The following is a 16,914-nucleotide window of genomic DNA, read 5'->3' on the forward strand; positions in this document are numbered from 1 at the left end:
TTTGAGCCAACAACCTTTCAGTTACTGGCCCAACGCACTTACCACTAGGCTAGCTAGTGGTTACAGTCTTCACAGCAGATACTGTCTTCTGTGAATTGTCAATTTATTTCATAGCTAATGCTATCTGGCTGGGGGATACTCTTTTCTCATATTTCAAGTCTCACCTTGTGACCAATTCCACACATCTGTTATTTGTCATGTAGACTAATGGGGTTTATCTATGCCATAGAAAATATCTTGGTATTCTTTGTGTATATCTTGGTATTCAACAGTCAAGAGTGTTGAGTTGACCAGCCTCGTTATTGCAGAGCACTCACATCATTCACTTGTGTGTGTGGTATTTACCTGCTTTCCTTATTAATACGTGAATAAAGATTTTAGTTGTAAGTATAACTCTGACTTGTGTGATAAGTTTGTCTCTCCTCATTTGATAATAAAGAAATTACCACCACAGAGTTCTGGTCCAATTAGGAGAGGATGTCAAGTCATTATTTTTCCATGTTTTCCATCATAGCTAAATCCAGAACAGTCTACGGGAGACGCACAGTACTACATAGAGCCATGACTCCATGGAACTCTATTCCACAGTACTACATAGAGCCATGACTCCATGGAACTCTATTCCACAGTACTACATAGAGCCATGACTCCCTGGAACTCTATTCCACAGTACTACATAGAGCCATGACTCCATGGAACTCTATTCCACAGTACTACATAGAGCCATGACTCCATGGAACTCTATTCCACAGTACTACATAGAGCCATGACTCCATGGAACTCTATTCCACAGTCTTACATAGAGCCATGACTCCATGGAACTCTATTCCACAGTACTACATAGAGCCATGACTCCATGGAACTCTATTCCACATCAGGTAACTGATGCAGCAGTAAAATTAGATTTTAAAAACAGATAAAAAAAATACTTTATGGAACAGCGGGGACTGTGAAGAGACACACACACACACACACACACAGGTACAGACACACACATACGCACACACACAAATACATTATTTTTATTGTTGAATGGTGGTATTATACATTTTGTATGATGTACTGTTTAATCTTTTGTTTTATGTGTAATGTTAGTGCCTTAGTGTGGTTAAACCAAGGGGAATTGGGGAAGTGGGTGTTGAATAACTTTCTTTATGAAATACGAGTATGTAAGTATGTAATTGTTTTATTTGTTCACTCAGGTTCCCTTTATCTAATATTAGGTTTTGGTTGAAGATCTGATAACGTGCAGTATCAAAAATATGCAAAAGTAGAGATAATGAGAAAGGGGGCAATACTTTTTCACAGCTCTGTACATCTGCTCCATTGCACTTTTTGCTGATGCACACCAGGCTACTTGGCCTCTCTCCAATTTCTAATCTGTTAAAAGCTAGACACCTTCATCGAAACAATAACCGAAGTGGCCACCCCACCTCTGTTTTGGTAAGAAAATGAGGGATGGGCCTGGAGAAATGTGAACACTAAAATTCATAGACAGAACTATGGATGCAAGGACTGACCATCCATGATATCCAAAATTGTAGTTTTAACCATGTTTTGAGGCTATACAATGGTTGTTTGCATGTACAACATTTACAAACATTGGAGTAAAACAAGCTTAAATATTGGGTTCTGATGGACTACGACAGTTGAACTAAGCTCATGAAACATTGATCATTTATATTCTTCAAGAATCAATGGGTTTATATATACATATAATACGCAATTGAATGCAGAAACTACAGAATCCCCTTTAAGTAAGCTCACGAAACATTTATAATTTATATTCTTTATTTTTAAGTCTATCAAAGTGTGCAAGTTTCAACATGTGTCAGCTAGGACTATGGATAAAAAGTATATATATATATATACATATATATATATCAGCACGAATTACATTAAATATTATATATACATATGTAAAAGATTGCGGTCCAAACTTGTTCACAATACCAGGGAGGAATGGGAATTGATGTAAAATATATCACTAGCCACTTTAAACAATGCTACTTAATATAATGTTTACATACCCTACATTATTCATCTAATATGTCCACGTATATACTGTACTCTATATCATCTACTGCATCTTTATGTAATACACGTATCACTAGCCACTTTAACTATGCCACTTTGTTTACATACTCATCTCATATGTATATACTGTACTCGATACCATCTACTGCATCTTGCCTATGCCGCTCTGTACCATCACTCATTCATATATCTTTATGTACATATTCTTTATCCCCTTACACTTGTGTAGAAGGTAGTAGTTTTGGAATTGTTAGATTACTCGTTGGTTATTACTGCATTGTCGGAACTAGAAGCACAAGCATTTCGCTACACTCGCATTAACATCTGCTAACCATGTGTATGTGACAAATAAAATTTGATTTGAGTTTGGAAGAGTAGAAGTCCCTCGAACGTTTATTCCAAAGGATCCACACTCTGCAGCTGTAACAGATGTATATGTACTCTCCATGCGTTGTGTTTTCTCAAAATAAATCACTTCGGCCAGTGGTCCCAGTTGAGCATTTATTTCTGTTGTTAAATGGGAAACAGCAGGTTAGTTGTGCAGGGCTTAACGGTATTGTTGGCTGTCGATGGCAAAATCCCTTGCATCACATTTTCATACTGGGTGAACAAAATACTAAAATACAATACACAATATAACATGTGTAAATACCTGTTGTTAAATGGGAAACAGCACGTTAGTTGTGCAGGGCTTAACGGCTGTCGATGGCAAAATCTGTAGCATGAAGACAACTGTGTTAGCAGTGGCTTATGTGACCATTACATCGGTGCACGGTAGCTAACACACTTATTTACAGTAATCATACGCCAAAGCACATCCCAGAGAGCCCCTCAATCCCTAACAGGTACCACATGTATAAATCAGTAACGTACAGCAAACTTGTACACATTGTAAAATAGAAAACAGTATTCAGAACGTGACCTACCCCTTGCATCACATTTTCATACTGGGAAGACCTGACGTTCGCGATCTCCCCCTATCTGCAAGCGGGGCCAATCACAACACACCTTATTGTCATCAGAGTTGAACTAACCAATAAGAATGCTTGAATATTAAATACACATTTCTTTAGAGGCAAGTGGAAACATAACCAACCCTGTTACACAGCTGTTGGCAAGAGCACATTTTTCACTGGCTGTCCACTGGTCGCAATTACAACGATAGATAGGCAGCTTAATAAACTTATTAAATTCACCCATTATTGGGTTAAAAAATACACATATACGTTTGTCAACAGCCATCCACAACAACCACGGTCCCGTAAGATGCAGATAACAAAATGATACACCTTCCTACGATTCTAGCTTTAAATAACGGTATAAAAACAAATATCTAGTCTAACTCGAATTTCATGAACTGTAATTAACATAGCCTGCTAACTTGGAGGAAAAGGTTGATGTTGTAATGCCGGGCTGTTCCTGAAGCATAGGCTTAACCTAGTACCACGCCAGCATGGCCGTCTTCACAACTTCTCGGTCGGACTAATTGCGTTGATTTAATTTGTATTCCTCATTGCACTGCTTTCATCGAAAACCATCGCTTATATGCGGTGTCCAGAGCGCAATAGAGCAACGCGTCAGAGTACCCCTACTGCCTAATTTGGGCAGCCTCAGTGTGTTGTTGATTTCCGTCAGTAGAGGGCATACATTTCAGCTAAATGTTCCCATGTGGCTTATTGTTCCCTTGTTACAACTCGTATTGTATTAAACCTGATTTATTGTAGCCTACCTTCTGTTGTGCTTTCTAGACCTGAGTTTCCCCTATTACAGACAGATGCATTGACAGTCATTGGACCACTGTACCTACCTCCCAAATTCACATGGTGTCAATGGTACATGAAGTTTCACACTTTCAACCAAGCCCTTACTCAGGCTGTTAGTACAACAGTGATCATTATTATACTACAGATGAAAAGAGAGTTGATGATATAGGTTTCTGATTATTTTGTCCATGGCAGTGATCATCAACAATGGAGCAGGTGTTGGTCAACATTCTGGATGAGGTGACGAGTGAGGAGATGAAGAGATTTCAGTGGCTCCTGATCAGGCACCAGAGGCGTGGCTATGAGCCTATCAAAAAAAGCGAGTTGGATCGCGACACAAGCAGGGAGAATACCGTGGAGCTGATGGTGAACAAATACAAAGAGAATGGGGCTCTGGGCGTCACAATTCATATCCTGAAGAACATGAACCAGAATACACTTGCTGACGAGTTGAAGACAAAGGCAAACATTCTCAAAAGAGGTAATACAGAATTACAGGTCATTACAGGTCTATGATGAAAATGACAGCTGAACATGACTGCCACATTATAATGGGACCGGATCATAGACAGAAACATGCAGCCTCTTTAACGTGTGTATGTACAGTTTATTAAATTATTAGCGCCCTGTTCAATACCTTTCAATACTTCACCTTGCGAGAATAACGGCACTTCTAAAATGTTTTTATTGAGATTGGAGAACACATTGGGAGAGATCTTAGACCGTTCCTCCGTAGATAATATTTCCAGATCAGTGATGTTCTTCATCTGCGTTTAAGGACGTGCCCCTCTTCAGTTCAAACCACATGTTTTCAATGAGGTTCAAGTCCGGAGACTGAGACGACAATTTCAAAATACTGATTTTGTGGTCAATTAACCATTTTCTTAATAAATATATATATTATATATATATTATATTGAGAACAGCCTCAATTAGTCGAGGCTTGGACTCTACAAGGTGTCGAAGGCGTTCCACAGGGATTCAGTCCTATGTTGACTCCAATGCTTTCCAAAGTTGTGTCAAGTTGGCTGGATGTCCTTTGGGTGGTGGACCAATGTTGACACACACAAACCGGTGCCCCTGGCACCTACTACCATACCCTGTTCAAAGGCATTTAAATATTTTGTATTGCTCATCCACCCTCTGAATGACACACATACACAATCCATGTCTCAATTGTCTCAAGGCATACAACTCCTTCTTTAACCTGTGCCAATAATTTTGGACCAGACCACAGGAGAATACCGGTCAAGTGAACATATTGTAAATAATTACCATCCTCACTTTGAGGAGAAACCTGATATTTAGAACTATAATGAACAAAAATATAAACACAACATGTACAGTGTTGGTCCCATGATTTATGAGCCGAAATAAAAGATCTCTCAAATGTTGTTGACAAATTTGTTTACATCATTGTTAGTGAGTATTTGTCCTTTGCCAAGATAATCCATCCACCTGACCGGTGTGGCATATCAAGAAGCGGATTAAACAGCATGATCGTTACACAGGTGCACCTTCTGCTGGGGACAATAAAAGGCAACTCTAAAATAATTAAATGTTAATTTCTCTACCATAAGCCTCCACTGACACCATTTTAGACAATTTGGCAGTACGTTCAACCGGCCTCACAACCTCAGACCACGTGTAACCACGTCAGCCCAGGACCTCCACATCCGCTTCTTCACCTGCGGGATCATCTGAGACCAGACACCCAAACAGCTGATGAAACTGAGGAGTATTTCTATCTTTAACTAATTCTGATTGACCCAAGTTGGTGGGTCTATGCCCACCCAGGCCCACCCATGGCTACGCCCCTGCCCAGTCATGTGAAATCCATAGATTAGGGCCTAATGAATTTATTTCAATTGACTGATTTTCTGACATGAACTGTAACTCAGTAAAATGGTTGGAATAATTGTTGCCTTTATATTTTTGTTCAGTTAAGTGTAATGTCGCTAACCGTTGAACATACAGTGCCTGTAGAAGGCTTACACCCCCCCTTGAAATTTTCTTTACATTTTGTTGTGTTACAAAGTGGGGTTGAAATAGATTTAATTGTAATGTTCTGTCATTGATCTACACAAAATACTCCATAATGTCAAAGTGAAAATAAAAATATAATATGATTATTTTTTTAACTAATTAAATAACTAAAATATGGAAGGAGCACAGGAACAAATCCTAGAGTCAAACTTGCTTCAGTCTGCTTTACACCAGACACTGGGAGATGAATTCACCTTTCAGCAGGACAATAACTTACAACACAAAGTCACATCTACACAGGAGTTGCTTACCAAGAAGACAGTGAACGTTCCTGATTGGCCAAGTTTTAACTTAAATCTGCTTGAAAATCAATGACAAGACTTGAACATTGCTATCTAGCCATGATCCCCAACCCCTTGGCAGAGCTTGAAGAATTTTGAAAATAATAATGGGCAAATATTGTGTGCCAATGCTCATGAGACTTACCCAAGAAGACTCACCACTGCAGTCAATGTCAGAGGTGATTCTAACATGTATTGACTCAGGAGGGTGAATACTTATCTAATCAATTTTCACTTCATCTAAAAAAAATCTATATATTTTTTTGTTTTTCACTTTGACATTACAGACTATTTTGTTTGTAGATAGTCGACAAAAAAAAGACAATTAAATCCATTTTAATCACATTTTCTTACACAGGGGTGTAGATTCTCTATAGGCACTGTATGGCTGCCAGGATATATTGTTGTTTTTGTTACAGGTTTAAATTAAAATGATAACAAGACCACTGCAAAGGAGTGACTTAGTTTAATTTAGTTGATTAATTTGACCATTTAAAAAAACAGTCACACATGAAACTTGAAAAGCCATATACAGTATGCACATGGGTTAAATCATGGAGGATAACACAATAAAGTCTGGGACTTATTTCCATTGTTAAATCATGGAGGATAACACACAATAAAGTCTGGGACTTATTTCCATTGTTAAATCATGGAGGATAACACACTATACAGTCTGGGACTTATTTCCAATGTTAAATCATGGAGGATAACACACAATAAAGTCTGGGACTTATTTCCATTGTTAAATCATGGAGGATAACACACAATAAAGTCTGGGACTTATTTCCATTGTTACATCATGGAGGATAACACACTATAATGTCTGGGACTTATTTCCATTGTGGTCCTCTTGAAACAAGATGACTAGGCAAGATCCAACACTGTTGAACACAGTATGACAGAGATAATAAAACATAAAAACAAAGAAGAAGAACATCGATCTCATCATTGCAGTGACATCGTAAGGTACATTCAAATGCGCCCAGAAGACATCAAACTGTTTTTTTACTTTATTTTTAAAGCTGCCAGGAGAGGATGTCATTTTTATGGGCAGAGGCAACTCATTCCACTACAAGACACTACCTTTCCCAGCATTACTCCTGAACCTGTATAAGCACACATTAACAACACCTGATCTGGTGCTGTGATTGTGTCCATTCCTAACACGGGGAAAGTAATTGGTTAGATATCTGGGTACAGAACCGTAAATAATCGTGTAAACCAAACCCAGTCTAATGTGGGACACCTAAGCCTCAGGTAGCTAACAGAGGTTTTAATTAATAGTCAGGATCTCAACCCCTAACTGCACTCTGATTTCAGAGGACCTACACATTTTACACTACCAGTCAAAAGGTTTAGAACACCAACTCATTCAAGGGTTTTTCTTTTGTTTTATACTATGTTCTACATTGTAGAATAATAGTGAAGACATCAAAACTATGAAATAACACATATGGAATCATGTATTAACCAAAAAAAAGTGTTAAAGAAAATCAAAATATATGTTTTTGGAATTCCTCAAATAGCCACCCTTTGCCTGGATGACAGCTTTGCACACTCTTGGCATTCTCTCAACCAGCTTCATGAGGTAGTCACCTGGAATGCATTTCAATTAACAGGTGTGCCTTGTTAAAGGTTCATTTGTGGAATTGCTTTCCTTCTTAATGCGTTTGAGCCAATTAGTTGCGTTGTGACAAGGTAGGGGGGTATATAGAATATAGCCCTATTTGGCAAAAGACCAAGTCCATATTAGAGCATGACCAGCTCAAATAAGCAAAGAGAAATGACAGTCCATCATTACTTTAAGACATGAAAGTCAGTCAATACAGAAAATGTTCAAGAACTTTCAAAGTTTCTTCAAGTACAGTCACAAAAACCATCAAGCGCTATGATTAAACTGGCTCTCATGAGGACCGCCACAGGAATGGAAGACCCAGAGTTACCTCTGCTATGATGAAACTGGCTCTCATGAGGACCACCACAGGAATGGAAGACCCAGAGTTACCTCTGCTATGATGATACTGGCTCTCATGAGGACCACCACAGGAAAGGAAGACCCAGAGTTACCTCTGCTATGATGAAACTGGCTCTCATGAGGACCACCACAGGAAAGGAAGACCCAGAGTTACCTCTGCTGCAGAGGATAAGTTCATTAGTTACCAGCCTCAGAAATTGCAGCCCAATTAAATGCTTCACAGAGTTAAAGTAACAGAGACATCTCAACTAGAGGTCGACTGAATATGATTTTTCAACACCGATACCAATTATTGGAGAACCAAAAAAAGCCGATACCAATTAATCGGTCGATTTTTATATAATTGTAATAATGACAATTATAACAATACTGAATGAACAATGAACACTTTTATTTTAACTTAATATAATACATAAATAAAATATGTTTAGTCTCAAATAAATAATGAAACATGGTTTAAATAATGAAAAAACACAGTGTTGGAGAAGAAAGTAAAAGTGCAATATGTGCCAAGTAAAAAGCTAACGTTTAAGTTCCTTGCTCAGAACATATGAAAGCTGGTAGTTCAATATTCCCAGTTCTTCAATATTCCCAGTTAAGAAGTTTTAGGTTGTAGTTATTATAGGAATTATGACGTGTCGACTATTTCTCTCTATACCATTTGTATTTCATATACCTTTGACTATTGGATGTTCTTATAGGCACTTTAGTATTGCCAGCCTAATCTCAGGAGTTGATAGGCTTGAAGTAAGTCATAAACAGCGCTGTGAATCAAGCATTGCTAAGAGCTGCTGACAAATGCAGTAAAGTTTGAATGAATGCCTACCACCGCTCAGTCAGACTGCTCTATCAAATATCAAATCATAGACTTAATTATAATATACTAAACACAGAAATACGAGCCTTTGGTCATTAATATGGTCAAATCTGGAAACTATAATTTCGAAAACAAAATGTTTATTTTTTCAGTGAAATACGGAACCGTTCTGTATTTTATTGAACAGGTGGCAACCCCAAGTCTAAATATTGCTGATACATTGCACAACCTTCAATGTTATGTCATAATTATGTAAAAGTCTGGCAAATTAGTTCGTAACGAGCCAGGTGGCCCAAACTGTTAAATACACCCTGACTCGTGCAATGAACGCAAGAGAAGTGACACAATTTCCCTAATTAATATTGCCTGCTAACATTAATTTATTTTAACTAAATATGCAAGTTTAAACTATATATACTTCTGTGTATTGATTTAAAGAAAGGCATTGATGTTTATGGTTAGGTACATTCGTGCAACGATTGTGCTTTTTTTCGTGAATGCACTTTTGTTAAAACATCACCCGTTTGGCAAAGTAGGCTGTGATTCGATGATAAATTAACAGGCATTGCATTGATCATATGTAACACAGGACAAGCTAGTTAACCTGGTAATATCATCAACTATGTGTAGCTGACTAGTGATTATGTGAAGATTAATTGTTTTTTATAAGATAAGTTTAATGCTAGCTAGCAACTTACATTGGCTCCTTGCTGTAACTTGCGTAACAGGTGGTCAGGCTGCCACACAGTTTCCTCGTGGATTGCAATGTAATCGGCCATAATCGGCGTCCAAAAATGCTGATTACCGATTGTTATGAAAACTTGAAATCGTCCCTAATTAATCGGCTATGCTGATTAATCGGTCAACCTCTAATCTCAACATCAACTGTTCAGAGGAGACTGTGTGAATCAGGCCTTCATGGTCGAATTGCTGCAAAGAAACCAATACTAAAGGACACCAATAAGAAGAAGAGACTTGTTTGGGCCAAGAAACACGAGCAATGGACATTAGACCGGAAATTTGTCCTTTAGTCTGGAGTCCAAATTCAAGATTTTTGGTTGCCGTGTCTTTGCGAGACGCGTGTGGGTGAACGGATTATCTGTGTATTTCCCACTGTAAAGCATGGAGGAGGAGGTGCTATGGGGTAGGGCTGGTTTGCTGGTGACACTGTCTGTGATACTGTCTGACACTTAACCAGCATGGCTACCACAGCATTCTGCAGCGATACGCCATCCCAACTGGTTTGTGCTTAGTGGGATTATCATTTATTTTTCGACAGGACAATGACCCAAAACACACCTCCAGGCTGTGTAAGGGCTATTTTACCAAGAAGGAGAGTGATGGAGTGCTGCATCAGATGACCTGGCCTCCACAATCCCCGACCTCAACCAAATTGAGATGGTTTGGGATGAGTCGGACCGCAGAGTTAAGGAAAAGCAGCTAACAAGTGCTCAGCATATGTGGGAACTCCTTCAAGACTGTTGGAAAAGCATTCCAGGTGAAGCTGGTTGAGATAATGCCAAGAGTGTGCAAAGTTATCATCACGGAAAAGGGTGGCAATTTGAATAATCTCAAATATAAAATACATTTTGAATTTCTTGAACACGTTTTTTGGTTACTACATGACTCCATATGTGTTATTTCATAGTTTTGATGTCTTCACTATTATTCTACAATGTAAAAATGTAAAAATGAAGAAAAACCCTTGAATGAGTAGGTGTTCTAAAACTAGTGACTGGCACTGTAGGTCTGGACCCCAAAATAATGATCCGTTTGTACAGAGATAGCTTATTATCTCCTCCACCACTGGCTCCCTACCTGACAAGTAGGACTTCACCCAGCCTAGAGGGATTCTGCTTAACCCCAATGCCTCCAGTTTGGAGATTAGGAGACAGTGGTTAGCTGTATCAAAGGCCTTCTGTAGGTCAAGCAGTACCATTCTACAGAGATTTCCCTCATTAATCTCTTTCCTGATGAAGTCAGTCAATTAAAGTAGACATGACTCAGTGGTGTAAGTTTTTCTAAACTCTGACTGAAAATCATGCATCAGATTGTTTGTTAACATATTCCTAAATCTGCTCATATACAACTCTCTTGCCAGCGCAAAACAGCACTGCAAAGGTGAGCACTGCAAAGGTGAGCACTGCAAAGGTGAGCACTGCAAAGGTGAGCACTGCGGCGAAGAGTACTGCAAAGGAGACACCAGCGGTGAAGAGCACTGCAAAGGAGACACCAGTGGTGAAGAGTACTGTGGCGAAGGGTACTGCAAAGGAGACACCAGCGGTGAAGAGCACTGCAAAGGAGACACCAGTGGTGAAGAGCACTGCAAAGGAGAGCACCGCCAATGTGGTGAAGAGACCTGCAAAGGAGACACCAGTGGTGAAGAGCACTGCAAAGGAGAGCACTGCGGCGAAGAGCACTGCAAAAGAGAGCACTGCGGCGAAGAGCACTGCAAAGGAGAGCACTGCGGCGAAGAGCACTGCAAAGGAGGACACTACCACTGCAAAGGAGACACCAGTGGTGAAGAGCACTGCAAAGGAGACACCAGTGGTGAAGAGCGCTGCAAAGAAGAACACTGCCACTGTGTTGAAGAGCACTGCAAAGGAGACACCAGTGGTGAAGAGCACTGCAAAGGAGAGCACTGCGGCGAAGAACACTGCAAAGGAGGACACTACCACTGCAAAGGAGACACCAGTGGTAAAGAGCACTGCAAAGGAGACACCAGTGGTGAAGAGCGCTGCAAAGAAGAACACTGCCACTGTGTTGAAGAGCACTGCAAAGGAGACAGCAGTGTTGAAGAGCACTGCAAAGGAGACAGCAGTGTTGAAGAGCACTGCAAAGGAGAACACTGCCACTGTGTTGGAGAGCACTGCAAAGGAGACAGCAGTGTTGAAGAGCACTGCAAAGGAGAGCACCGCCAAAGTCACCTGCAAAAAGTGAGCCGTTCTGGATCAAGAGGATGGGCCAATATGGTATAGTTTATTTAGGTCCATTTACTTGTCAAAGACCAGTTTACAATTGAGGAGGATTGTAAAACTATTTTCTTAAGCTTTTCTCCGAATATTTGGAATTTTACAACCTGACAATTAAATGAAAAAAATATATTTTGAAGAATTGTAATGTTTACATTTTTTCTCATGCTCTTCAGAAACATAAAATAAGCAAGAAAATACTAACTTGTCAGTAGAGCAAACAGGGCTGCCCTCTGGAAACCCTCCAGGCCCGTCGATCAACCCTGTCAGTGGCCACTTGGGCCAGTGAAAAATATATTTTTTATACTGATGGATTCCCAAAACTGTTCATTCGTTACTTAGATTATTTATCACATGCGCGCTGCACACATATAGCATATAATATGTCGGGCAGAGAAAGCGCGCAGCTCTCAAACTTCAAAATTGTCTAAGACTCCAGCCACCCAAGTCATAGACTGTTTTCTCTGCTACCGCATAGCAAGCAGTACCGGAGCGCCACGTCTAGGGCCAAAAGGCTCCTGAAAAGCCCCAAGCCATGACACTGCTGAACAGTTAATAAAATGGCTACCCGGGCTATTTGCATTGGTCACCTTATTTTTGCACTAACATTCTTAAGGTGCTCTATTCACACTCACTGGACTCTACCCACACACTCACTGGATTCTACCCACACACTCACTGGACTCTACCCACACACTCACTGGATTCTACCCACACACTCACTGGACTCTACCCACACACTGACTGGACTCTACCCACACACTCACTGGACTCTACCCACACACTCACTGGATTCTACCCATACACTCACTGGACTCTACCCACACACTCACTGGATTCTACCCACACACTCACTGGACTCTACCCACACACTGACTGGACTCTACCCACACACTCACTGGACTCTACCCACACACTCACTGGACTCTACCCCCACACTCACTGGATTCTACCCACACACTCACTGGACTCTACCCACACACTCACTGGACTCTACCCACACACTCACTGGATTCTACCCACACACTCACTGGACTCTACCCACACACTCACTGGATTCTACCCACACACTCACTGGATTCTACCCACACACTGACTGGACTCTACCCACACACTCACTGGATTCTACCCACACACTCACTGGATTCTACCCACACACTCACTGGATTCTACCCACACACTCACTGGATTCTACCCACACACTCACTGGATTCTACCCACACACTCACTGGACTCTACCCACACACTAACTGGATTCTACCCACACACTCACTGGACTCTACCCACACACTCACTGGACTCTACCCACACACTCACTGGACTCTACCCACACACTCACTGGACTCTACCCACACACTCACTGGATTCTACCCACACACTCACTGGACTCTACCCACACACTGACTGGACTCTACCCACACACTCACTGGACTCTACCCACACACTGACTGGACTCTACCCACACACTGACTGGACTCTACCCACACACTGATTGGACTCTACCCACACACTGACTGGACTCTACCCACACACTGACTGGATTCTACCCACACACTCACTGGACTCTACCCACACACTGACTGGATTCTACCCACACACTGACTGGACTCTACCCACACACTGACTGGACTCTACCCACACACTGACTGGACTCTACCCACACACTCACTGGACTCTACCCACACACTCACTGGACTCTACCCACACACTGACTGGATTCTACCTACACACTCACTGGACTCTACTCACACACTCACTGGATTCTACCCACACACTCACTGGTCTCTACCCACACACTCACTGGTCTCTACCCACACACTCACTGGACTCTACCCACACACTCACTGGTCTCTACCCACACACTCACTGGACTCTACCCACACACTCACTGGTCTCTACCCACACACTCACTGGACTCTACCCACACACTCACTGGTCTCTACCCACACACTCACTGGACTCTACCCACACACTGACTGGATTCTACCCACACACTCACTGGACTCTACCCACACACTGACTGGATTCTACCCACACACTCACTGGACTCTACCCACACACTCACTGGATTCTACCCACACACTCACTGGACTCTACCCACACACTCACTGGATTCTACCCACACACTCACTGGATTCTACCCACACACTGACTGGACTCTACCCACACACTCACTGGATTCTACCCACACACTCACTGGATTCTACCCACACACTCACTGGATTCTACCCACACACTCACTGGATTCTACCCACACACTCACTGGATTCTACCCACACACTCACTGGACTCTACCCACACACTCACTGGATTCTACCCACACACTCACTGGACTCTACCCACACACTCACTGGACTCTACCCACACACTCACTGGACTCTACCCACACACTCACTGGACTCTACCCACACACTCACTGGATTCTACCCACACACTCACTGGACTCTACCCACACACTGACTGGACTCTACCCACACACTCACTGGACTCTACCCACACACTGACTGGACTCTACCCACACACTGACTGGACTCTACCCACACACTGACTGGACTCTACCCACACACTGACTGGACTCTACCCACACACTGACTGGATTCTACCCACACACTCACTGGACTCTACCCACACACTGACTGGATTCTACCCACACACTGACTGGACTCTACCCACACACTGACTGGACTCTACCCACACACTGACTGGACTCTACCCACACACTCACTGGACTCTACCCACACACTCACTGGACTCTACCCACACACTGACTGGATTCTACCTACACACTCACTGGACTCTACTCACACACTCACTGGATTCTACCCACACACTCACTGGTCTCTACCCACACACTCACTGGTCTCTACCCACACACTCACTGGACTCTACCCACACACTCACTGGTCTCTACCCACACACTCACTGGACTCTACCCACACACTCACTGGTCTCTACCCACACACTCACTGGACTCTACCCACACACTCACTGGTCTCTACCCACACACTCACTGGACTCTACCCACACACTCACTGGATTCTACCCACACACTCACTGGACTCTCAAATCAAACTGTAATCTCTGCTGCTCCGTCATGTTGTCAACAAGGCAGCATGGTGCATCGTCCTGAAAACATATATTTTCCATAAAAATAGATTTTTTAAAATGTTTAACTGAGGCAGACAAGGCGTTTTTATCAAAATCAATCACTTTTGCATGTGAAAACCCAGAATCTTACTAATTACTCCACGTGCTTAATTACGTTGCTTTTGTTTTGAGCCGATTTCGCCGTGGGCTTTGGCTCACGCATGGGAGGCAACCCGGTTCCAAAACAAATACAATAAACTTTAATCTGGGCCAGATTAATCAAATGCCCTCACTTATACATGAATCCTGCAAAGATACTTCTTGTTTCAATTAGGTATTTGGTCACATTCGCATGACTCAAACAAAAACACCATAACGATTGGTTGACAATCGAGCCTCCCACAACGCAGATCGATGGCTGCATGATGAAGTTGTTGAAGAGCAACTGCAGAAACTTGCAGATGACTGCAGCAAAGATCGGGTACGTTCAAGGAGATCAATTTGTCAAGTCGTTGGTCACAGCCTTTCAAAGTGTGTTGCATTATGGGGCAATAAAATGATCTCACTTGCATCCATATGTCGACTGCATGAACTTTACAAAAATCCTTTGATTAGAGGTCATGAAGTTTCAACTAAGTTTTTTTTCAGTTGCTCTTCACCAGCTTCATCCTGAAGCCATCACCTGCATAGTGGGAGGCTCAATTGTCAACCATCATAAGGTTGTTATTGTTTGACCCACACTAAAGTGACCAAAGACGTGACTAAAAACAGGAAGCAACTTTGCCGCGATTCATATGTGTACAGTGGATATGTACAAATGAATGTGATATTTGAGGCTCACACATGATATGTGCACACATGATTTTAAGTTTGTGAATGTGTGATATGGCGTTGGAAACATGTTTATTTCGATATTAAATAAATAAATAAAATCCTTTCATAAACACTGCCATGTTGCACTGAGCCTTGCGGTTGGAAATCCACATCAGTGTCCGCTTTTTTTTTGTCTGTAGCAGATGCACCTCCCCCAGACTTCACTCCTCGACTTTTGTCTGCAGTCTTTTGCTTTGGCCTTACCACTCAAACAAGCCCATTGACAGGATAGACATGTGACCTCTCTAACAATGGAACTACCTCGAAGATGGAAGGCAAGCGGGAGGAGGTGAGATCAGCTGGGACCATTCTAGCCAACGAGAGGGTCGATACGCGTGCGAACAGCAGGCACAACTCCTATACAGCACATATGTCTTTTTTTCTCAAAGTTTCCGGGATGTCACGTGTCCTACCAGTACACTCATAATAGTCTCTATCAAATCGGATGTTCTCGTTTTCAGGGGAAATGGAAAGCGAGCCTGTCACGCAATTTCTGCTTCTGGATTATATACAAGATCTGTATATAATGACGAGATGCTCATGTTTCCACTTTAACAATGGGAGTCATTGTCCCAAAGGTGGGAAGGCAGGCAACAAGTTTAGATCCAAAATAAACCCATGGAAACGCATTGGGTTTATTTTGGACAGATTTTGGCGAGAGTGAAACCTCTCGCTTCGCCTCTTCCTCTCCGCGTTAACAAGGCGACACTCCCATTTTAACTAAATTTGAATATTTTCCCGGTATTTTACAAATGTTCCATCCCTAGAATGAATCTCTTTTCTCCCGGTTGTTTGTTTATTTATTTTTATTTAACTAGGCAAGTCAGTTAAGAACAAATGACAGCCTACCAAAAGACAAAAGGCTTCCTGTGGGACAGGGGCTGGGATAAAAATATATATATATATAAATATAGGACAAAACACATATCACGACAAGAGGGACAACACTACACAAAGAGAGACAACAACATAGCAAAGCAGCAACACATAACAACACAGCATGGTAGCAACACAACATGACAACAACATGGCAGCAACACAACATGGTACAAACATTATT

The 16,914-nt window shown here is 41.7% G+C and overlaps 1 long non-coding RNA gene across 1 annotated transcript in view; it reads left to right on the top strand.

Moving 5' to 3' along the window:
* The window catches only part of LOC139390047 (uncharacterized), a 34,109-nt gene extending 23,055 nt beyond the window's left edge, over positions 1–11,054 (top strand). Inside the window, exons 2-3 of the long non-coding RNA XR_011629453.1 lie at positions 3,996–4,281; positions 11,024–11,054. This is a non-coding gene — a long non-coding RNA (uncharacterized lncRNA). The remainder of the gene's footprint in view (positions 1–3,995; positions 4,282–11,023) is intronic.
* The last annotated feature ends 5,860 nt before the right edge of the window (positions 11,055–16,914 follow it).

Source organism: Oncorhynchus clarkii, chromosome 30 (genome assembly GCF_045791955.1).
Source record: "Oncorhynchus clarkii lewisi isolate Uvic-CL-2024 chromosome 30, UVic_Ocla_1.0, whole genome shotgun sequence".
Classification (NCBI taxonomy): Eukaryota; Metazoa; Chordata; class Actinopteri; order Salmoniformes; family Salmonidae; genus Oncorhynchus; species Oncorhynchus clarkii.